This window comes from Larimichthys crocea, chromosome XXIII, assembly GCF_000972845.2.
Source record: "Larimichthys crocea isolate SSNF chromosome XXIII, L_crocea_2.0, whole genome shotgun sequence".
Classification (NCBI taxonomy): Eukaryota; Metazoa; Chordata; class Actinopteri; family Sciaenidae; genus Larimichthys; species Larimichthys crocea.
The window spans coordinates 18,844,526-18,860,220 of NC_040033.1; the positions used below are offsets into that span (position 1 = coordinate 18,844,526).

A 15,695-nucleotide genomic window follows, 5' to 3' on the forward strand; every position below is an offset into this window, starting at 1 on the left:
CTGCCATCATGTGGGCTTTACAGCCCGGTTAACCCGTCGCTATCTGCCGGGCTCTTTATTGTTTCACACAGCGTTTCATTTAGTGGACTAACTAAGTAACTCCTTTTTGCTCAGGCACAAAAATTCTGATTTAGTCTGCAAGCTTGAAGCTACAGCTAGCGGTTAGCTTAGCTTAGCATAAACACTGCTCTGCCTAAAGTGTAAAGTATTCTTTTCAGATAGCAGGATGGTACGTGGCCTAGAGAAATGTCTTACAAGACTGTAGGGGCGCCAAACATCCCAGCTCCCCTCTCATCTCTCTTTATTTGGGGCTATTCTGGGCTGGACTAATGTGGCGGCGCTGCTGCGAGCTGAGTGAGTCAGCGGTCATTAGGGCGTGCAGACAGCACTCTGCCGGAGGCCACAGGAGCCAGTCAGTCTAATGATGAGGCCAGTGAAGTGCCAGGGACCTGAGAGAGCCCAGGACGTCCTATAGCTCCATCCAATTAGCCTCAACCCCCTCCTCCGGCCCCCTGCCCAGAGTCACCGTTACTTTTACCACGCAGGACAGCGGAGAGATGGAACATCCCGTTTAGCTGTTGAGAAAGGTCCACCGAGTGTTTCCCAGTGAAGTGTTATTTCATGTTTGTGCACACATATTCCTTTGTTAGCCAGAGCTAAATACCAGCAAGGCTTGACCGTATGCTTGTATGCGTCTGCCACTGCTATCTGTTGTAACTATCATGTAACTGACTTGAGCCAGGAGAGAGAGGGAGAGGGAGAGAGAGAGAGAGAGAGGCTCAGTCACAGCGCTCAGATCCAATCATCCTCCCCTGGGAGAGGCTGACTGAACAGGAATGTAAACACGGCAGCTAAATAAACTGCTGTGTGGGGCACAGAGAGAGAGAGAGAGAGAGGAAGACAGAGAGAGAGGAAGAGAGGAAGACAGAGAGAGAGAGAGAGAGAGCAAGCGTTTGCAGAGGTCGGGATCACTCCGAAGAAAAGGACAGACTATTACAGGGTAGATCTTTTAGCGGTTGTAATCAAAGAATTTAACCTGGGAGGGGAGATGACATCCACCATGCAAACCGGGGCTTACAAGGACAGCTCAGCATTCCTCTCCTTTTAACACCTTATCTCAACCTCTCGCTCTAAAATAAGATGCACTCACACCATGTCACATGGCACCAGCCATCACCCCACAGCTCCTCAAATTCTCCACCCGGACTTCCAAAGTGCAGGAGGCTGCGTTCACACTCTGTGTTTTTTTTTTTTTTTTTTTTATGGAAAAAGTGCTGCACGATTGTGTCTGCTGTCATCATCAGCCGTATTTAACACGCTGTAAGCACTTTTTGTGACTCCTTCGCTATTATATTTTAAACTGTCATGGTTTTTTTATGAACTGTGAGGCCTAGCCTCTTCTTTGCTGTGATTGGCTAGCTGCTGAAGATCATTTACTTTTCATATTTATGAAATGGTTTGGCCTTCACGGCAGCTACAATCCTCTTTTCCACTGGTCCCAGTGCAGCATCTTGAAAAGTGCCTCTCCGTCTGTGGCTTCTTCAGGCGCCCTTCTACCCGCCCCCCCCAGTAGTAGTCTAATCCTTCAGGCTTGTTTTGATGTGGTGACCTGACTGTTGAGCACAGGTGCTGCCGTGAAGTCTTTCTGCTCGCCGTAACCAGGGCAGGTGGCAGCCATTATGACTCTGTCTGAGGTAGCAGACTGGCAGGTTTAGCCATCACCATCCCACAGCCTGTTCTGCTCTCTCAGCCCCCCCAATGAATGACTGTTGACATAGCTGATTAAGCTGCGCTGCCGTGGCACAGTGTCCCGTTACCACCTGTCCCTTTCTACCTTACCCACAAAACCATTTTCTTAAAGGCGCTGCGTTAGATCCGTCTCCCTCTCCGGGTCCCTGTTCTTCTCTGTTTTGCTTCTTTTTTTTTTCCACTCGTTCGGTGCCTTTCATTTTCTCCCAAGGTGGATCAAAGAGAAGAGGTCTGTGGAGGCGTAAGGGACCAGACTGAGTGTCAACACGAAGCTCTCTCTGCTGTTTCTGCTTTCCTGCGTCTTACTCAGCGAGTTTATACTGTGGAAAAAAATCATCTTAACTTCTCAGCGCTATATATTTAGTTACAGTAGTTGCTGAAAACCGGTGCCAAAATGTTGTCTCCTTACACCACGTTACACTTGAGCCAACAGTATAATTCAGCTGGTCATCAATGTGTCCTGATATTCTACCTGATGTGTTCCTCTCATCCTTCTTTGCCCCCCCCCGCGCGCGCGATCTCTCCCTCTCTCTTCCATCCCTGCCTCCAACACTGGGCGCTGGGCCAGAGGTGCTAAACAGCGTCTTAACCCGGTGTCTGAGCCTCGACTCATCCTTTATTCATTCCCATTAAAGGAGCATGAGAGTTGTTCTCTGCCTGTAGTCGCTGCTGTTCCCCCCCTCCATTAGAAAGACAAACGGCCGCACAGCGAGTGTACCTACCTAGTCTTCTGTACATAACTAATAGGTGGATGTGGATAAAATATGCATGTTGGGTTTTTTCCTGATACCTGTGAGTCCAGTGTGTGACAAGACAGACCATATGGTGAGGGAGACAAATACAATACAGGGTTATAGGTTATGTTAAAAGGGATTTTCTGATTGATTTCTAAGCTCTGAGGGTCTTAAATGTTTCCTGCTAGACGAGTGAATTCAGATCTGTGCTGTGATAGGCCTGTTGTTGAGTTGTTTATTAAATTTGGTCTCCTGCTGCTCTCAAAGTGGCATAAAAAGGTGCTAAAAACCTTGAAATCCTCATTTGAGGGCGCACGCAATCATCTTGAAATATTTATACTGTAAAACAAAGGCAGAAACAATACCACACACACTCCATACAGTACACGTGCTAACAAATGCCTCCAGCAGTGCCATTTAGCTGGCACCATGCCAAAACCTTCCCCAGGATATAAGCCCCCAGGCTCTCTTATACAGTACTTCATGTAGAGTGCACACACACACACACACAGGCCAAACAATATCAGCATCTCCCACCTTTACAACCTTGTTTCCCTATGAGGAGCCTGTTTGAAAAAAAAGGAGAGATAAAGAGAGGAGGACAGCAGACGATGGGAGGAGAGGAGTGAGATAAAGGTTAAGAATGGCGATGAAAATGGAGAAAAGTGCTACGCCAGCGACTCCGGCAGGGAGACAGACAGGAGTGAGCATTTCTGCCCTGCTGGTGGAATTTTGAGGGTGTAGGGAGGGGTGTGTGTGAGTGTGTGTGTGTGTGTGTTGTGTGGGCCAGGTAAATTGAATATCAGCATATCCTGTGGACTGTCATCCTCCCCCCGTCTCTCTCTCTCTCTCTCTCTCTCTCTCTCTCTGTCTCTCTCTCATCTCTCTCTCCTTTAACCCTCTCTGGACTGAACTCTCTATCTTAATGATGAAATGGTCGGAGGATTTGCGGGATCAAATATCATCAGCGCCTGTTTGTGCATTGTTACATGTATTTATACTTGGGTTTATGAGTGCACACAAAATGTGCAGGTGGATGGGGTGGATTGTGTGAACACCTGAGCAGTAATCCAGCCAGTTAGTTTTGGAGGAGCCATTTAAAATGAGCGGAGGCTTTAAAGAGAGGTGGATGAGGGGGTCAGGATTTTCCTTTAATCCTGACATGCCGCTGCTGGCAGAAGGAGGGGGTTGACGGAGGCAGCAAACTGCACCCCTGTGACGGTATGTTTGGGGAGGGTTGAGGTTGGCATGGTGCCACGGTAACACTGTATGTAGAAAGTAAACACTAACAGTTAACATGGTGAACATACCTTCACATATAAACATATGCATATAGATAACAACAGAGCAGACATATATTGGCACACACTCAGGGAGCAGTCCAGTTATCCCCCACCACCTCTCTTTATTAATGAAACACACACACACACACATATTTCCTGCTCTAATCACCAGCCCCGTGCATGAGGGGTGTTACAGTAGCAGGTGCCTGTCCGTGGCAGCAAAGCACGGGCTGATTTGATGGTAATCTATAATCTGTAAGGCTTTGATGCCACCGCTGTGCTTATCAGCCAGGTTTGTTTGGCCAGGCTCAGAGCACCGCTTTTAACAGGATGACAATGTTGCACGATTAACCTTTGGTGGCGTTTCAGTGCTGCTCTTTGTATCATTGCTGCTGTGTTTTTTTGTATTCACGCATGAATGGGTCAACGCTGTTATGGTTGTGTGTGTTTGTGCACAGGCACGCTACAAAAATAAATTCTATTGTAGTGACTCACTTAGGCCGGACTCTAGGCTTAAAGACTCGTGTCTTAAGACTTTTGTTTTTACCACATGAGTTAAACATGGCAGGCTGCCTTCTGTACATTATACATGAAAGTGCATTGTGCATCTCTCTTTATCTCTCACTGTAAATCGGTCTGTGCCGGAGGTTTGTGTGTGTTTACCCACAGCGGCGTGTTGTCAATCCAAAATGTGTTGCCAGATCCACCGTGCGACCATGTGCAGGCTGGAAACACAGCCAGACAGTGGAGCTGGTGTTGGTGGTGACATGTGCGGCTCACATGGCGCCAACTGCTTTTTATTGGACAATAATCGGGGGGGGGGGGCTGCCATGGATGACTTACAGGACGCACCCGCAACCTTCCATATGGAAGGGTTTTATTTGAACGCAACATGCTCGGTGTGCACTGGTGGATGTTTCTCTTGTAGCGCGTGTGAACCGCTGTGTGATGTATTTTCTGGACTGCGAGGCTTCACACAGCAACACTTTCTGACTGTGAGTGGGTGCGCCTGTTGGGTGTATGATGTTTGTGCCTCGCGTTGGAAGATTTTTCAAACATGCATCATGGGTGAAGCACAGTGGAACATTAGTGGTAATGGTAACTTGTAATGCTTTCATGTACTTGTGTGTTTGTGAGTGTCTTTTTGGCCTTCACGGTGCTTCAAAAGATTCTTTTTATTTCGAGGAGTGCACAATAACCAACACAGATGGGTAAACATACAAACAGAACAGTATGCTGAGTATCCTCATTTTTCAGCCCTTCTCTCTGATCCCGAAAGCAAAACAAAAAAGTAGAAGTGCATTAAATATCAGGACAGGACTTCAGGTTATTACCGTGTCCTCCATTTCAATTGGACATTCAGGCAGCGACTGAAGAAGTCAGGACTCATCAGCTCATTACATGGTCTTGGGATGAAGTGAGCTAGCTAATGAGTTAACAGTGTTAGGTTATGAGATTAACCTAGACACGCACCTCCATGGGATAACTGCACTGTGGAATTCACACTGTACCTATGTGACTGCATCAGTGTAATGAGAGATCCGGTCACCACATAGCCCAAAAGAAGCTGGTTATCTGCTCTCACCTGTAGGTCAGCCTGTTGGCTGTTTTCGAGCGAGTCACATGCTGTCTGGCATCGCTCACACAGCCAGACTAGCTTCCTCTGAAAGCAGTCACCATCCTGTCTCCTCTGTCAGGTACTGGAAGTGTTGTGTCAGCTCTGTGATAGCCCTCTCTACTTCCTCCTTACTCTTAAGATAAAACTTCCCCCCTCGCCTACAGGGGCTCATGAGAAGAAGATGTGTGGAAACACACTGCAATCTGTCTGCGGTGGAAAACAGGGCCAATATAAAAAAAGCAGTTCAAGTTGGTTATGCAGTGATAAATGGAAATTCTGGCTAATTATGAACAAACAGCAGCACCTCTGTTTACGTGACTGTTTCTTGTTGCCTCCCTCTCTTTGTCAACTTTCTCCCTCCCTCCCCTCTCTGTGTTGATGTCCAGTTAGAGCACCTGGGAGGAAGCAGCTGTAGGTGGTGATTACAGTTCAGAGACTCCAAAATAACCTCTCCTCCTCCCTGCCCACTCTCTCCCTGCATTCTCTCTTTCTCAGCCGCCCTCTCCCAGCCTTCTTTTCTCTGAATCACCTCAAGTAACTGACATAAAAAGTCAAATCAGAGGAAAGAGAGTCAAGAAAAAGAGCCAGAGAGTCCTCCAAACCGCCTCAATTCTCCACTCTTTAACGTGTTCCTGTGTGTAGTCATGTAAAGAAAGTGACTGATACATACCGCCTGGCTCATCAATATGAGGATGAACACCGGATGAATAATGTTAGCGGAGAATTGCTGCATATGACCACCCCTCTGTGTGTGTGTGTGTGTGTGTGTGTGTGTGTGTGTGTGTGCGCATGTGTTTACTGTGCTAAAGCTCCCATCAATCACACGCCCAGGACCTTTCAGCAAGCTACGCACACACACTAAGACACTAACACATACACACTCCTGCTGAGTTTATTAAAAGCCAGAGTGTTATCACTGATCTGTCTGACAACAGCTGCACACCGGTGCACACACACACTCACACACACACACACAAATATATATATACAGTCTAGCACAACCACAGTCACAGTCATGTTGGTGGTGTGGTGTGACAAGAGGAGCTGGACAGAACTGTCTTTCTTTCCTCTTCCTCTGGGCTACAGAGCACATCACCACAGCCGAACAGGAAGGCCAGTGTTCAGGGTCACACACTGCCCAGTGGAATTCCCCCCTGAACCACAGGGAGCTCACACTGGGCAAAACACAGCTCTGTTTGACCCACTTCATCCAGCGTACTGTCAGAGAAACAAAGAGCAAGCTCCACTCCTCTCCACTCGGGTTTTACCTCAACCGTCTTAGCTCTCTAGTTGAGTCCTTACCCTCACAACTGTACAGCTGTGATGAGTCATGATGTGGACGCAGGTCAGGAAATGCACCAAGAACTGATAGCAGCAGCAACATGACTGGACTATTCTTATATAAGAGAATGGTAGAACAGAGCGGGAAAGGTTATTGTGGTCAAATGTTACTCTCTCCACACGGTTACCCACCATGCCCTGAAGACAACACTGTTCACCATCAGTCTTAAGTGTTCCTACTCAGAGATACTTGACATGAAAAAGAAAGGAGGATCTATCCCAGAAAACATCTGGCTGCTCCCCGCTGAATGACTTCACATTATGGGTGACATCACACGGGATAGTCCCGAGAGCTCTGTCCAATGATTGCAGTGTGCTTTGGTAATCGAGGTCCCACCCTGTTGGCTGTCACACACTTAGAAACTCTCTGGGCTCCATCTTTCATCCTTTGGGGAGCCTGAACATGACTAAGCTGAATAAAGGACAAGACAGCTGTACGGTCAGGAAAGTAACATCATGGTTTGGTTTGTCCGACTATCCCCACGTAATCAATCGACCCAAGCATCGGCTGACTCACTTTGTCTACTCAAAGGCAAACTGTTCATTTTTCGCCTGTTTACAACGCTGGAATACTCTTAGAGAGGTGATATAACACAATAGTCCCACAGCAGCAGTGTCTGACTCACTGTAGGAACATTACCATAGATGGCAGAGGGGAGTGAGAGATCCGCGTCCATCGATTGCCCAAGCTGGACTGTCGATACTCCCCTTCGAATTCTGACACAGCGAACTAATGGTCTCCCAGTCTGGTGGCAACCCGACACACGCCCACGCACCATCCCAGCACCTCTGGGTGTAATGGACAAAAGAGGGTCCATCAATACATCAATACACGACGACCTGCGTTTACCTGCTGCCTCAGCCATTTCACCAATCAGCACCGCATCAAGAGGGTGCATTAACAACGGCGCTGCTCACTCAGCCCTGTGATTTTTCATCTGTCCGCCCCTGTTCCCCAAATCATAGTTTATGTGTTAGTCATAACAAGTACAGTCATAATGAAGGGAGAAGGTGTCGAGCTGCCAGAGTGGCACAGTGGACTAATTTGACCCTCTTACACCCACTTTAGGTGACGTCTTGCAACATGTACTCACACATGTTCTCACTCCTTCTCGCCTGGTTTAGCAAGAGAGATTCTTGTAGCCGTCCGATCCGACACGGCCGCCTGTGGTCCACCCTCATGGTCATTTAACAGCAGGGTTAACGGTGTGAGCTGCACTGGTTGACTGCTCTTCAGCTCAAGTCGCCCTGGAGGCTTGTGTTGTGGGGGGGGGGGCTAACCCTTCCTGATCACACGGGGAAAAGCCACTTTGCCTGGGGAGAAAGGAAAGGATGTAAGGGGAAGGGGGGGTGTTGGTGGAGGACTGAGGTGACAAAAGAGCTTTTGTGGATGTAAGTTTACGGCGTTAACCCCTTTCTCCCCGCGCTTCACATGAATAACAAGAAACCACTGTGACAACTGAGCAATAGCCCTGGGCAGTGTGTTTGATTATGCGTTGTGTGTGTGTGTGTGTGTGTGTGTGTCAGGGGTTGTCCAGGACGTTTGGCCTCGGGTGTCTTGTGACAGAGTTGACATTCTGGAGAAATGAGAGAGTGGTCAGCTGTTGTCAAAATGCCACAAAGAGGAGGATTTTCTACAAAAAGGGAAGAGCTCTGGCTGCACTTCTGCGTGTTAGTGTCAGAGTTAGTGAGGCCACGGTAGCTTGTCAACATGGATCTCGGCCGTGGCTTCACTGAGGTGTGTTGACCTGCTGACTGCTATAAATATGGGGGGGGGGCTTGTAACGTTGTAAAATTAGATGGAACCAATGAACAAACAGGGACTTCTGGGTTATTTCTGCACTGTCCACCTGTCCGTGAATGTGTATACAAGTATGTGTGTGTGTGTGTGTCCTCACTGAGACATCTGTCAGGCACAGCCACGGCGTCAACAACTGACCTTTTACTGAGGCGCAGGCGACCAGGGAATGCACACACCAACGTAAATGTTGTCTGTCGTCCTCTTAGTTTCCATCTCTCTTTCCTCCTTCCACTTCCTTGTTGTCTCTTACCTTTATTCTATTATTCACTTGATTTTTCCTCTCTCAGCAGCCCCTCCTCATTTCAACCTTTCATGTTTCCCCCTCTCCCAGCCCCCGTCTCTCCTGTGTTCCCTCCATCTTTCTTTCTTACTCTCAGTCTCTCTGACAGTCTGTGACACTCCCTCCCCGGGGCAGCCATCAGTTCAGATGAGCATCGCATGTGACAGGCCAGCTTTGTCTTTTTAAGCCATTAGCAGTTCCTCTCCTCCCACCTTGCCATCATTCCCCTCCGTTTACCTTTTCTGCCCTCTTTTGTGTTTGTGTGCGCACATCTCCCGCTGCTGACTGGCAATCTTTGTATTAATCTACATAACAAACGCAGTGTTGACTCCAGTAAAGAACTGACAAGTGTAAATATGTGACAGGGCTGATGACGCTGATGTTCAGTCTCTTTAATAAACCGAGGTGTTGGGTTGAATTTACCGACGCCTGTGATAAATCTGTGCAATAAGGTCTACTTACAGGTAAGCAAAATTTAATGAGCTTTTCCAGTTTAGCGGAATAGTTTAGTGTGTACCTCCCTTCCTCTTCATAAGCCAGTGTCATTCTCCCAACTCTGTACTCCCCCACAGTAAACTGTCAAGCCTAATACAGGCAGGAATGTCTAGTCACCTGCTCCTAAAATGCAACGGCCCTGTGCTACACTAACCTAATATAGACCTGCGCGACACAAGCAGGTTGGATAACACCGTTGTTGCTCATCGCATATATTTAAACACACACCTCAACGTGTCGCGGCTCAGCTTAGAGGCCACAGAGTGGAAGCTAAAGTCACGGTGTGCAATTGAACAACAGAAACTGACGTATTAGATTTTTGTTATACGCATAAATAAAGTTCAAATGAGTGTTTATGATCCTGATCAGTGAAAAAAGGTGCAGCACTAACAGACATAAAGAACGAGTGGCAGCATTTCTAGCGCGTTGGCCATAGCTCCGAAGCGCTCAGCCGTCTGACCCGTGTGTATCTGTGACAGAGCTTGGATCGAGATGTGAAATTGGATTCTGTTGTCTGACAACGCACAAGAACCGGCTCAACAGTTTGGCTGGCCACTTGTTGATGACAAATGATTCTCACACCTCTGGATACATTGGCTCATTGTCCTGCCTTTTTTTCACACAGAGGGCTCAAACAGTATCTGCCGAGTCAGTCATTTTGCTGTCATTAGTGCTGAAGTGGTTAGATAAAAAGGAAACAAGCTATGTAATGAAGTTTGATGCCTCTGATGTAACTGACTACATTTAAATGGGACGAATACCTTTAGGCAAGTCGCTCTAATAATATCCTCAAAGAGCCTCAACTCAAAATGTCAACCCTGGACACAGAGTGGCAAAATCAAAAGGGAAGAAGACTATTATACCACTGCACAGCTTTCAAATCCTATCAGTGTGTAGCTGCAGCCTGAATGGAGTCTGACAGCAGAGGTGACGGGGACATTTTATTTTGCCTCTGACACTCCAATGAGGTTTGACGGAGGCTAACGCAACATTAGCCAGGTCTGTGTTTGGTTTTGCCTGCCCGATATATTACAGAGATTTTGCAACTTGACTTGAAACAGCCGCTAACAGAAGAAAAACAACTGTTTACCCAGGTGTGTGCTGATAGATTTCCTGTGCCAGGCTAAATATTTGTGTTGCTGTTTTTGTGTTGTTTCTTTCTGTGTGTGTGCGAGGTGCTTTCCAGTGCAGTCATCTGTGGATTCAATGGAGATAAATACATGTTAGAGCTCAGGTAACGTTTTTTTTGTTATTATTTGGCGCGATGGCAGCGAGTGTGACAAAAGGGGGAAAAACAGTGACAGATGAAGCGTAAAAAGCGTGAAAAAGATGCAGAGAGGTTAAAAAGAGAGCAGAAGTGAGGTGGTTGTCGGAAGTGTGACTGCTGTTTTCTGGGTTTACCAGAATCTACAGCAGATGTTTCCTCTCCTCACCTCTCTGTTTTCCTCCCCCCTCCCCTCCCTGCTTACCCACCTTCTACATCACTGCTTTCTCGGTCACCTGCCTGTACTGTACTTGACTCAATGGGCATTCTCTCACCCCAGACCTGCTGAGTGTTGGGAGAACTGGAGCAGGCCTCGTCACTGATGGACAGAGGGAAGGTCCAGAGATACCGTGAGGGTGTTTGTGGCAGTTTTGCAGGGTGGTATCAGTTTTGAGTTTTTTGTGCTTTAGTCTCTAATAGTTCATTACAGTCTCCTTTAAAGGATATGCAGCCAAGCTCATGTGACCACCTATAATGATTGAAAGCCCTCTACATGCCAAGCGTGCCTTTTAACGGCTTAACATACAGCACACACACACACACACACACACTTTTCACTCTCACTTAGGTGTACCACTGTTATTACCGTGGATGGGGCTGCCTCACCTCCAACATAAACATAGGTTGGAAGACAAGTGTAAACTTGGTGGCTGGGGCATTGCTGTGGATTATGTGTGTGTGTGTGGTGTGATCACACCCTCCGGTCCCTACCAGCCCACCTGGCCTTATTTAGAAGAGCTGAGAAGAGCCAGAAGCAGCAACTCTCGGAGGACGCTTGGTCCTGGAGTGTGTGGCTCATCACCATGCTCATTAGCCCAGCAGAGAAATACCATCGCGTGTGACTTCCCCTCAGTAGAAATACAGTCTATTATCTTTGTGTCATTTAGGTACAGCAGCATTATTAGGACCAACCCTGAGTAATAAAGGCACGTGGCAAGCAAAGCACATAATAGTCTCGGTTTAGTAATTTTCTTTTTTTGAAAAGCATTCCACAATCTCTGAGGTCTTTTTTCTTTGCTAGTCCTAACACTCATTAACACCCACTGACTTCCTTTACACTTCTAAGTGTCATCATGCAGATTAAGAGAACAATAGCCTGCATTAGCATCGGTGTTATCATGGAAAGTGCTCATCAGATGGGAGATGGGTGACCCGCGGAGGCCCATTAGCTCACATGCTAAAACCTTGATCAGCGTCATTAGGAAGTCAAGGGCCCATTGTCTTCTAAACTCACCTCTGAAATGATTTCTATGAAGAGCTCTGCTCCACAGGTTGTTCGAGTGCTTTGACTTTGATGAGATAATCTTAACCAATCGACCATGTTGGCCAACCGAATGTGTTATCGGTGTTACAGCCACGGTAGTTGTGCCAAATGTAAATGCAGAACTGCATCCAAAGTGACTAATTCTCAGGACTTCTTGATCTATTTTTAACCTCTGTCCATTCTTTGTGCTTCTCCTTTTTCTGCCCTCCCAGCCTAACTTAGAACAGTGAGTAACAATCATTTGATGTCGTTCAGGGAGTTTTGGGAGCCGATTGTTGTGCTGTGTGTATCTATGGAGATACACTCCAGGATATGACTGGTCCTAGATGTGACTGGCCTCCTCTGGTATGGTTGGCAGACACTTGTGTTGGAGAGTCCTGGCATTAGCTGCCAGGCAAGGCTAAACTTGTTGGGAAAGCCTCTTGGGACCCCTAGTGCCCTCTGCAGCTAACTGACTGTGTGAAATGATACTCTTATGTGTCCCTTTACTGCTGGAACCAAACTGACCCGAGTGGTCTGGTGAGTTTGAGACAGCCTGTGAACAGGCTAACTATGAAAAATCCCCAATTCTTTTGTTTTGTTATCGGCACTTGAGTTGACCTTCCTGACTCTGTGGGAGGAAGGCTGTTGTTTTAACAAACCCGGCAGCGTTTACCTCAGCGCTGAATGAGGCGCCTCACCTTGAGACGGCATACTTGAGGTTTTGAATGGCATGGCTTTGTTTTACTTTGGTTCTGAGCTGGGGTTTTTTTGTAGTGGTTGGCTTCCCTGAGAAAATGGCATCGCGGAACCGCAAGGGCAGACTCTGTGACGGCAGAGTCTGCTCTCTTTGAGGATGCCTGTGGTAGTTCCACTGCTGCCTGCCTGGCCCTGAGCTCCGAATGAGATAAGTGGCGTACCTCAATGAAGGGAGCCTGTACCAAGGCTAAATATAGAAAGAGAAGAGAGGTAGAAGGCCAGACAAATAGTTGCTGCTGTTCATGAGTCAATCCATCTAATCACAAGCAGAACAACAGCAGACCTCAGAATACGTGTCAGTCAGTTGACTGAAATTAGTAGCAGGGAGAAAGCACACCCTTTGATCTGTCTCTTTAAGAGCCAAACTCAGAAAAAAGTGTTTTGGTTGGACATTCCAGACATAACTCTTACACCTTCTGGTATGGGGTTGTCTGCCTGCACATACGACGTATAGGTTTTGAGTTCCTCACAGATGTCCTTATAGGTAATGAATCAAGATAAAGACTTAGTTCAGACGGTAATGTGTTTGTTCACAAGCTATACAAGTTTCTCTGTCTATTAAGCCCGTCACTCACACTTTGAGGGCCTCAAAGCACAGAGATAGCACACTCCCACAGAGGTTGAGATACTGCCATTCCTATCTGACACGTCTCTCACTGTAATGAAAGCACAAACCAAGCCATCTGCTGTTGCACAAGTACGACTCCACGCAGATTTAAAGTTCCCAAAACATGCTTTATTCACTGACCCAGGCCTGGGATCAAATAGCCAGTAAGTGGCAGAAAAGTTTTGCATGCGGTACTTCACGTACTCGCTGTGCTGACAGATCAGTGATGATACGTCTACCAAAGGTGATCCTCCCTCCTGTGGGGGTGACGTCCGTGCCTTTTTTGGGAGTAACCCACCCAGTCACCCATTCCTTTGCCAGAAATTGATACAGCCTGGCAGGTGTCATAACAACACAGCCGTCTCTCCAGCAGGCACATACAAGTGTGGCTGACATGGACTGTCTGGCACTGTCCTTCAGGGGTCTCTGGGAACTTTGTGAGAGGGGAAAGAGGGCGATGAGTGACGGCGAGGGCAGAGAAATTCAAGCAGATTTGGCTTCAGTCATTTACTAAGGTATTAATGACCTGGGCACACCAGCAATTGCTAGCTACAGCACATATCTGAAGCATGCTGTAAGATGTGTAGGTGACACACTGAGGTCTTCATTTCACACCAGTTTGCTAATGTCAGTAACAATTGGAATTGGAAGCAGGGTGCTTCTCATGTGATGTGGCCATTGAGCTTGCATCGATTGTGTCCTATTAGGCAGATCCATAGAATGTGTCTGCGTGGGAGGGTACTGTAAGGTGTGATCTATGGCCAGAGGTTACACATTAACTAACAAAGCCGTGGCTGCAGGCAATTCTTTTTTTCTCAGGTGTTCAACACACTGCAACCTATGAAGGAAAGCAAACTTTCAGAAGTGCGCTCCTCACCTCCTCCTCCTCCTCCTCCACCTACCGATGCTTTTTCTCTCAGCTGTGTAGGCGTTCTCCTCCTGTTGTGTGCTAGCATGCTAGCGCTAATGAGGCCAGCTGTCCAAACGCTCAGCCGGTCAGCCAGAAGGGACCGCAGCCTTTGTTGATGCTAGGTGTTACATCTTCTGTTGGAACACACATTTTTGTTTCAACACCGCCAACCATTTGGCACAGGAAGACAGTCTCCGTTCACCCCCACCAACACCACTAACCTTTGCTGTACTTCGCAGCTCCCAACTTTTATTGTCCTGCTGCCCGCTGCCACCTCCCGTCTGTGCGCACGGGGGCACATTGATTTTTCCCTGTACAGCTTTATATTTGATCATTTTCTCTTGACACCGCCAGAGGAGAGCGTTGCCTTTGTAAACGCTGACCTCAGCTCCACACCTGAGTGGCTGAGTGGCCCCGAAAAACAGCCTCTCAGACTCAGTCCTAAAGCACCTTATGTTTCAGAAAGAAGTGTCGAACCCTGTTTGGGCTGCTGAATAGACAATACATCACCTGGCAGAGGCGCTCTGACAGGAAAGAAGTAGGGATGAGGAGGGAGAGGTAGATTAAAGCAGGCGAGGCAGAGACAGCAAGTTTTTACAGTCTATCTAAATTCACTTAATTATCAGTTGATTTGAATGAGATTGCAGATCTTTGATTGTTCTATTAATAACCTTCAATAAATGATAGCATGTAGCGTGGATAAAAGGATGTGCGTCACCTCTGACCAGGCTGATTGTACCTTTTGAAGAGTACAATATGGAAGCGGTCACATCACGGTAAAGAAAAAAAAACAGATGATATTGTGAAGTGAGGAGTAGTGTGAAGAGAGGAAGGAGGTTGAGAATGAAATAGCTCTCCTGATGAACCCCGATAGGATTTCGCAGCTGCGGCACAGCAGTGTTGACCCCGCGAACGACTTGCCAAATAACAGTGCTTCTCCCCTCCACTCCCTCCCTCCCTCCTCCGCCACCTTTCATCCATCCACCCCCACACCTCCTTTTTTCCTCCCGCCTCCCTGCACAGCCTGAACCCTGCGCGTCTACCGAGCCCGTGTGAATACCAACCGGTTGTAATGACCTGCACAATGCGGAGAGAGAAAGGGAGAGACCTCGCCAAAACAATTCTCATTGATTGAAACGCGAGGATCGTGATTCTCCCAGATACGCCTCCTCCTGACAAAAAAACACAAGCAGCCACTTCAGAAAGAGGTGGGCGGGTGGGGTTGGGGTGAGTGAAGATAGAGGGAGAGAAAAAACGTTCAGGTGCTTTGTACTGGTGGTGCATATTCAGAGAGTGTGTGTGTGTGTGTGTGTGCGAGCACTGTGCGCAGTGTGTATGATGTGAGATAAAGTAGCTGGAGAGGTAGTTTCAGTGCAGCAACCTGGGCCCTCTGCTGACTGGGCTGCTCTCACTGGAGAATTGATTTGGCCTCCGAGAGGATCTGTAGCTCTCTCAGAGGAACAGAGGGAAGGAGGGGTGGAGGGAGTGGAAGGAGAGAGTGGGTGGAAGTAACACAGGTGGAATTGAGAGATGGAGGAACTGGTTGGAAATGAAAAGAAGACACAGGAACGCACACACACACACACACACACACACTCGCACACATCTGTG

At 47.6% G+C, this 15,695-nt stretch overlaps 1 protein-coding gene across 3 annotated transcripts in view; it reads left to right on the plus strand.

The window, feature by feature from the left end:
* The window catches only part of zeb1b (zinc finger E-box binding homeobox 1b), a 44,395-nt gene that overhangs the window by 13,681 nt on the left and 15,019 nt on the right, over positions 1 to 15,695 (plus strand). The gene's annotated exons all lie outside the window — the stretch shown is intronic.